This window comes from Rutidosis leptorrhynchoides, chromosome 2 (assembly GCF_046630445.1).
Source record: "Rutidosis leptorrhynchoides isolate AG116_Rl617_1_P2 chromosome 2, CSIRO_AGI_Rlap_v1, whole genome shotgun sequence".
NCBI lineage: Eukaryota > Viridiplantae > Streptophyta > Magnoliopsida > Asterales > Asteraceae > Rutidosis > Rutidosis leptorrhynchoides.
Window position 1 is genome coordinate 42,973,732 of NC_092334.1, and position 8,992 is coordinate 42,982,723.

The 8,992-nt window shown below is 34.2% G+C and overlaps 1 pseudogene; it reads left to right on the forward strand.

Moving 5' to 3' along the window:
* The first annotated feature begins 516 nt into the window (after positions 1-516).
* Positions 517-5,855, forward strand: LOC139890781 (protein root UVB sensitive 6-like; annotated as a pseudogene).
* Positions 5,856-8,992: the final 3,137 nt, after the last annotated feature.

Genomic DNA, 8,992 nt, shown 5'->3' on the forward strand with positions numbered 1-8,992 from the left:
GTGGAGCCATTAGTGTAGAACTTCTTTCAATAAAGTAGTACCATACAAATTATATAGAATCTCGTGAAATTTTGATCTTAAAATTATCACTGGTTGGAGCTGATATTTGAAATTCATTTTTAAAGTTTGAGTTTATTATTTTTAAAAATATTTGATAAAATAGTTAGAGTTGAAGTTTATAGTTGTAATAAATTGAGTAAAAAGAATAATAAAAGACATTATGAATAGTTTTATTAAGGGTAACTTTGTCATTTTTCATTTAATAAGCTAATAGTTTATCTAGCTTATTTTATTTTTTTTTGTACTTTATTTTTTATTAACTATTAATATTTTAGAATGAAATGTTTGATTTTTTTTAATTTATTTAATTTTAAATTAAAGACAAAAATTAATTATTATTTTTTTCATGATTTTCTAACAAGAAAACATATTTTAACGACAAGGCCTTTGTCGTTTTATTATTTAGTGAGAAAAAAGTTCTTACTTCGTAATTCGTATTCGTATTATTTAGAAAAACTTGGCTTAGTTCACCAGAATATATCTGAAGCTCCGTTGGAAGGTAAGCGAGTCCAATTGTCAGCCACCTGTAATTAAATGACACAATCGTTAATTACGAAGCTTCCTTCATTTTCTCCATAAAATCAAAACACACACTCAACACCCACACAAAACTACCAATTTACACTTGCAATGAAGCGGGGTTCCACATCACAAACCCTAACTGCCGCTTCATCTCAAGACGCTCGTAATTTGCTCGTTCGTGAAACCTTAAGAATCTCCGCTAATCTCGCATCGGAAACAGCTAGGTTACAAGCAGATGAAACATCATCATCATCATCATCATCCATAGGTCTGGTTAATGATCAATTTGTTGATGCTAGTTTGAGATTGATTTGTTACGAAGAAATTGATGGACGTAGGTTTAAGTATTTGGCGAATAATCATGTTAATAAGCTTCGGAAGAGTTCAAATTCCATTCGTGCCGTTAGCTTGCAATCTCGTCAAGCTCCTGTCGATGTATGTTACCTATATATCATCTTCATCTTTACTCTTTAATTAATTATTAATGCCACTCCTTTAATTAGGATATATTTTTTTAAATAATTTATTTCAGTTCATTTAAACTCGTTTAATTGAAATTGTTAAAGTTGATGGTTATTTAATACGACTAGTTCTAGTTATTAGTTACTGTATTATTTTATTAATAATATAGCATTGTATGAGTATATCTATTTATATAATTTTGATTGATTTTTGTTATGATATATAAAATGTTACAGTATATCATTTAGCAAACAGGAGTTTATGTGAACTGAAATTGCAGATTAAGATGAGATGGTTCTAGTTGTTTTACTGAATGATTAAGAAAAAAAAAAAAGAAATTAAAAAATATCTGCAAAGAGATGATAGTTATTTTCCTATTGGTTGTTTAAGTAATAAGTTGCTATGTTAAACCGTATGGATGACAGATGATAAGAAAATTATTGTTTGAAACAACACACATCCCTATGCATCAAAGTAATTCGTAAATATGTTCATGCATATATATGATAAGATTATTGCCCTCCGTAATTTTCAAAGGTCTGTCGATATATGCGTTGCAGGAGTTGATGTCGTTTATAAGATCGTATGTGGTTCCAGAAGGCTTCCCTGACAGTGTTAGCCCTTCGTACGTGCCTTATATGACATGGAGAGCTTTAAAGGTATACACTGATACTATGTATTGTGGTTTTACTTTCTAATGTGATCATTACTACTTGATTATCCCTTGACACTAATGTTTGTTTGATTTAGCATTTCTTTGGTGGAGCGATGGGTGTATTCACCACACAAGCACTTTTACATTCTGTTGGTGTGTCTAAAAGCCAAGCTATGCCTGGTGCTGTAGCTATCAATTGGATTATCAAGGTAAACGAAACATTCACCGTCCTTATATGAATTGGCAATAAGCTCCGGTCATTGTTCCCTTTTTGGATAGGTTACTCTTTATTATTCTCTAATAAGTTGGAATTTTCACTACTGGAGTGAATTTTATCAACTTATAATTCTGTCTTCTACCACCACGCTTCTAGCCGAGTGGTATCCCATTCCTTGTCGTCGGGGCTAGGGTTAAGGTCATGAGTTCGAGCCTCATACCGCTCACCCTCTTACAGCTCACCCTCTTAATTAATCTGCCTGAAATATGGAGCTCCAGATCGACCTGAGGGGGTTTGGGTTTTCTCCTGTATCCTTTCAGGATTCAAACCCGGCCTGCCTGCCCCTCGGGATGGTTTAAGAATTGGGTTCCTGCAATGCGATTCGGGTTTCCTCTCGAAAGTGCGTGCGTGCGTGGCAAATGACCGCGAAGGTGGTTAACTACTCTGTGGGTGATGCTGACAACTTGCCTTTCAATAAAGAAAAAATAATAATTCAGTCTTCTGCCAATCTCCAACTAAACTTTGCACCACACCTATAATGAGTATGTATTACTGCATGGACTTGTTATAGCTTGTTTGAGCAGCAAACATCGACTCATATTGTCAGGGTTTGTTGCATTAAGAAAGGAAATATTTGCATGTTACTTTATTATGTTCATATAATGGAAACTGAGTTTGCAATGCTGTTTCTTATTAGATAAATATCATTTTACAACTTTATATGCTTGATTTGTAGGATGGTTCTGGGCGCATTGGCAAAATGCTTTTTTCTCGGCAAGGAAAGAAGTTTGACTATGATCTAAAGCAGGTGAATTTCCTTGTTAAAAAGTGTCTTCTGTCTGACCCTTTTACTCTAAGTCAAAAACATTACTAATTCTGATTATTATATATCTTTCAGCTTCGACTATCAGGCGACCTTTTAATGGAGTTGGGTGCTGGTGTAGAACTGGCAACTGCAGCTTTTCCACACCTTTTTCTGCCTCTTGCCTGTGCTGCCAACGTTGCTAAGGTTTTGGTGCTAGCCTGTCAGTTTTTGAGGTCACACATCTCTTATGAAGTTAAGTTTTTAGTTTTACCATTATCTCATTTTAATTGTAGAATGTTGCTGCTGTTACATCAACATCAACTCGTACTCCAATATACAAGGCCTTTGCAAAGGGTGAAAATATAGGCGATGTTACTGCTAAGGGAGAATGTGTTGGTAACGTGGCAGATTTGGTATGTGGATCTAATCTATCTAGTCAATTCAAGTGGTTGTTTATAGAAACGATATAAAAACAGAATGTGTGTTTTCCTTGGGCTGGGGGTTCATTGTGTGTGTTCTTGTCAATAATATAGGTGCCACCTATCTTGTAACAGATGCATTTCTGTTTTAATGTATATATATTTTCTATCCCTTCGATGAATAGAGGTCGATCAAAATTTGATAACACAGAATATAATGCTGAATATTCTTCCTTGTTAAATGTAAATATCCGGAGGAGTGATTATAATCCGAGAAATAGTTATTAGTTATCATACATGATGAGTGCACAACACATGGTGATAGGCATTGACAACAGCCATAAAAGGCTTTAATATGATATGTTAGTTAATATATGCATGACCTTTAAGTTTATAGTAGAATGCAAGTAAGAGTGTGTCTGTAGTATTTACGGTTTCGATTCCATACGTTTTAAAGAATAACAAGATCATTACTTTCTTGTGAAGTTTGGAACCGGATTGAGCATCATCATAGCTAAAAGGAATCCTTCTCTGTTCACCACCTTTGCTCTGCTCTCTTGTGGTTACCTCTTCAGCTCTTACCGAGAGGTATGATAGTTCTTAGCTGGTAAACACCATTTTTAAATTATTAAGATTTTTTCATTTAACATTTTGGGGTAATTACATTGCCTTTTCAATTGACCAGGTCAAATCCGTTGTGCTGCATACGTTAAATCGTGCCAGGTTCAGTGTGGCAGTAGAATCATTTCTGAAGACTGGTTAGTCTGAGCCGCTTGGCTATTGTCTTAAATATATTCAAGCTTTTGTAGTTTGTGTTAACTGTTTACAATAAAGTTTTTAAAACCGATCTCAATACATAATATTTAAACGTGATAGAATATGGTAAGTTAAGTTGTAAACGTATTAATGACTGACGTGTGATGCTTTACTTCCCTTCCCCTCTATGCTCATATCTCAGGGTCTGTCCCAACTTTACATGAAGGAAACAGTATTCAATTTGCCATGGTGCAAAGACAGGCCAATTGTTCTTGGTATTAATTCTTAACTATTACGTTTGCTTCCTAAGTAATGCAGTTAAAATTCAATGCTATTATATCGTTACTGTTGTTAGATCTTGTTTAACATTTTTATAACTGGGTTCCAGGTTCAAGATTTAAGGAAGCATTTCAAGATGCAAACTCATTTTATGATGTAGAACCCGTCTTTCAGGTACCCATTCTTCCCTCCATTGGTGCTGTGGATAGTTGTTACGTCTCTTCACCGACAATGTGCTATAATCACTATACTTATTTGCAGAAAGAGAGATATGTAGTAGCTTATAATCCTTCAAAAGGGAATGTATATGCCGTGCTAAAGGATCAAGCAAAGTCAGATGATATTTTGAAAGCAGCATTTCATGTGAGTATGAACTTCTATATTCTGTTGTCAATATGAGGCTTCATACCGTTATAATTCTAATTTTGGGATCCCTAACGAACATACCAACCCACTTAAGATACATATTAATCAGAAAATTGGTTACTAACGAAACATACATAATAACAACCAAAAAGTTGTTGATTCTGCAGGGTGAACTAAAGGGTACAAAACCATAGGAATCTTATAAATCTATTAATTATTTATCTTAAAATAATATCAATACTGAGAACCTCGTGTACATTTCAGGCTCATGTGCTTCTTCACATCATTCGGTCATCAAAGCACAGCCAAGTTACCAGTGAATACACTCGCAGTGATAATTCAACTTTTTTGCCAACATCTGCAGACCTTCAAGCTCATGTTGCAGAGTCTTATAACATGGTTTGTGCTTTGTATGGGCCTTTTAAGATCAAAGCTAAAGAACAGGTATAGTATAGTACTCCGTAATACTTATGTAATCCTTTCCAGTTTATGCTGATATTTTAATATGCTTGCATTAAACTTGTTTGTATCTTGTGCCTAGAGATGGTTCTTTTGGTCCATTTACTTGAGAATCGGTGGATTTGGGCTATGTATATTTTTCAAATAAAAGAAGTTAGCTGAATATGAAAACAGGTCAAAATGGTCGAAAATCGCTCGTTCTTAAATCACTTTGATATGCAAAAGCGTCTAAATCATATGTCGCATTTTGTAATTATATACCAAGATTTAAGTTCTATGTGAACTTCTTTAATTTTCTGAGAATCTTATACATATGTTCGTGTCTCTCTAATTTTGTGTAATCCTTGTACAGGGTTGGGTGATGTCAGATTCTCTTCTAAATCCTGGACGAGCTCGGATCTGTGAACAATTCAAATAAAGAGAATATTATGTATGTATGTATGTATGTATGTATGTATGTATGTATGTATGTATGTATGTATGTATGTATGTATGTATGTATGTATGTATGTATGTATGTATGTATGTATGTATGTATGTATGTATGTATGTATGTATGTATGTATGTATGTATGTATGTATGTATGTATGTATGTATGTATGTATGTATGTATGTATGTATGTATGTATGTATGTATGTATGTATGTATGTATGTATGTATGTATGTATGTATGTATGTATGTATGTATGTATGTATGTATGTATGTATGTCAACGACTTTGGTCTAACTTCGCACATTAGCACACCGGGCTGAAAAAGCTATAAAACCCATAAGTAGAGTCCTGAGAGACGTGTTTACTACCGGAGAAATAACATTATCAGGTATAAAAACAAATATCAGTTTTGCTCCTTCATTTCTTGTCTGTAATCCGGTATCTCCAAATATTATTAGTTTTTAGACCACTCCTTATGGTTAGTTACCCGCTCATTACTCACTCATTACCCGTAGTTATCCGTAATGAACCATAGGCACGGCTTAGTTACCCGCATTAGTTACCCGCACTCACCATGGATTTAATGGAAGAGTTTTGGTTAGTTATAGGAATTGTGGGTCCCAGTGGCTTTTTATTGTTGGGCTTGATGCTTTATTGTTTGTACGTTGTATATTAAGAGGAATATTGTTTTAGCCACGATAGGGAGTGTTTAGTTATGAGTTAGTTATAGGATATTGGTGTTGATGTGACGCTGATGTAGAAGGTTAAGAGGATGAATAGTTTAATTACGATAGGGAGTGGCCTTAGGTATATATTTGAGTTTGTATATATGTCAGCAATTTTTATAAGTGTATGGGTATAGCTATCTTCACATATACTAATATAATAACTAGTATAGTTTCCTATTTCATACCTATCTCATTTAGATGCCAACTAGTCGGACGACCTGGCTTTGCGCCGGTTCTTCACCCTTGATTAACATTAATTACATAGCTAATTATTTTGAAAGTAATTGTTTATCATTTTTCTTGTTTTATTTTTCGTTTTGTCGAGGAAGGATCTAAAATAGTTATGTGATTGATTTGTAATAAGCGTGAAAGTAATTAGTCATCATTTTTTGTTTTAGTTTTCGTCTTGTCAAGAGAAAAGACCCAAATGCTCAATCAATAAAGTGAGACGTACATCAACGATTGGTACAAACCATGGGCGGTTTTATGTAGCGGCAAGGGGGTGCCCGCCCCCAGTGGATTTGCAGAGGTGCTATTTGTTTTTTAAGAAGTTTTTGTCTGAAGATCTGCGGACCACATCTGTAGAAAAGATGTGGTCTAAAAGTCTGCAAACTGACATAAAATTGTTTGTTTTTTTGTCTGCAAAATCTTAATTATAATTTTGACAACTAAAAACTAATGAATAACATAAAATATTGACATCAATCTCCATCTATGGATTTATTTTCCAAAAATGTACGCTGCACACAAATACAAAATTAGAAGAAATTTATTAAATATCTTTAATGAATAAAAAAATAAAACTGAGTAAGAATATATTGATGGTCGAGCACTTTTTAATTCAATATATTTGACCAACAAATTGATTGGTGGATGTTTAAATCAACCACAAAGGAAAAAGATAAAGTATTTACGGATGTTTCTTGAATGTTTGGATCTTCTGATTGAAACCAATTAACCGGAAATAGCAGCTCCAAACACCATCACATGATATTAACACCGGCGGAACCACCGGCGCCGTCACGTGCCATGATTTCGATTGGGGTTTCTTAAATTGGCGATGAATGAGTGCAGTTTTATAGATAAATCGTTGTGGCGCTTCTTTGTTGATGAACAATATTGTTTCTTTCAATTTAGGGGTTTGTTCTTGAAAGAAAAAAAATAGAAACAACCCCTAATCTCATGTATAGAAGAAAGTAGTTAAGTAGGTGGTGCCAACAGAGGTGGTGTTGCTACCGGAGATGGTGGTGCCGCCGGATATGGTGGTGCCGCCGGAGATGGTGGTTCAGCCGGAGATGGTGCTCTGGATGTGTGAAGTATATGAGAAGGATTGAATGGGATAAGATTACAAAGGAGTTAGAACAAAATGTCTTCAAAAGTGAGAAGCTATATTTTAGAGCTTCTAATTTGAAGACCTTTAAAGATCTTTTTTTGTCTTATGTCTTCGAAAAAATAAACGGTCTGCAATTAAAACATCTGCCCGCCCGCAGACATAAGACAATATAAGATCTGCAAAGGAAAAAACAAACAACACCTAAGTGTAAAAAATTCAAATTTTTTGACTTTGCCTGTAACAACCCTTCTTATTCCGTTACTTCCGTTAACCTTCCGTTAATTTATTTAACAACGATTATTTAACTTTTGTGCGTTTACGTGTAATAAATGCGTACTTGATCTTTGGAGGGTTTATAATAATTAATATGGGTGGATATTAATTCAAATAAATATTTTGGATAATGAAACACGATAAAAACGATACGATTTTGATAACTACCTTTTGAGCAACGAAACACTCGGGTTTATTTTAATAATTAATTTTATTGATTATTAACTTTTTAAAATATTTAATTTATTGGGTTTTTAATAAATTAAACGATTGGTTGCGTTTAACGATCGGGTTAGCGTTCCGGGCCTTCGGTACGACTAAACGACACTTAAAACGGACCACGATTACACGGAATTGCAAAACACGAGCCCGGGAGTACCCCATGGGCCATATTCAACCGACCACCCCCCTCCCCACCCTTTTTGTGTCTAATTTTGATAACTAGGAGGACTTATGTGCAATTTAGGAGATTTAGGGCTAAATATATAAGGGAATGTGTAAACCTAAACTGTGTAATCTTCCCCATTATTATTTTAGTCGACTTTTTGGCTCCTCCTCCCTCCTTGCTGCCGTCGACCACCACACACCCACACACACTCAATTTTAATTTTTTTGATAAAACCTTGAACACGAAAGTTGCAATTCTCGATCTCCTCTACGCGTTTGTATAATTCTTTTAGCGATCTAAGGTATATTTAGCTAAACCCTAATCCTAAAAATCTGATTTTTATTAGAGTTTCATAGATATGTTGTCAATTGCTCAAGTTTATACGCGTACGTGTTAATTGTTATCGTTATTTTAATTGTTTGATGCGCTAGGGTTTAAAAACGAATTTGTTTTTGTTTGATCAGTAAAATTAAGTTTTTCAAATGTTGATTATTATGTTATATTTAGATTCCTTGCAAAAAACTATTGAGTTTAGGCTTTGGATTCGCTCGATTTCGTTTCCGTATGATTAAGTTATGTCAATTTGAATTATCGTTGTATTTTTGTTGCTTGATCAGAAATCTGGTATTGATAGACAAAGAATTGGAATGTGAGACTTATACCACTGGAAAGATAATTTAAAAACACTCAATTTAGACTAGGATATCATGTCGTTTGCTTATGTACAGCCCGAGATATGCTTGAATTAGTGTAAAAGTAGTTTTATACAGCACTTGAATGAAAATAACCTTGTATGATAAAATGTGGTAACTTCTTTGATTAAATATTTGCATAT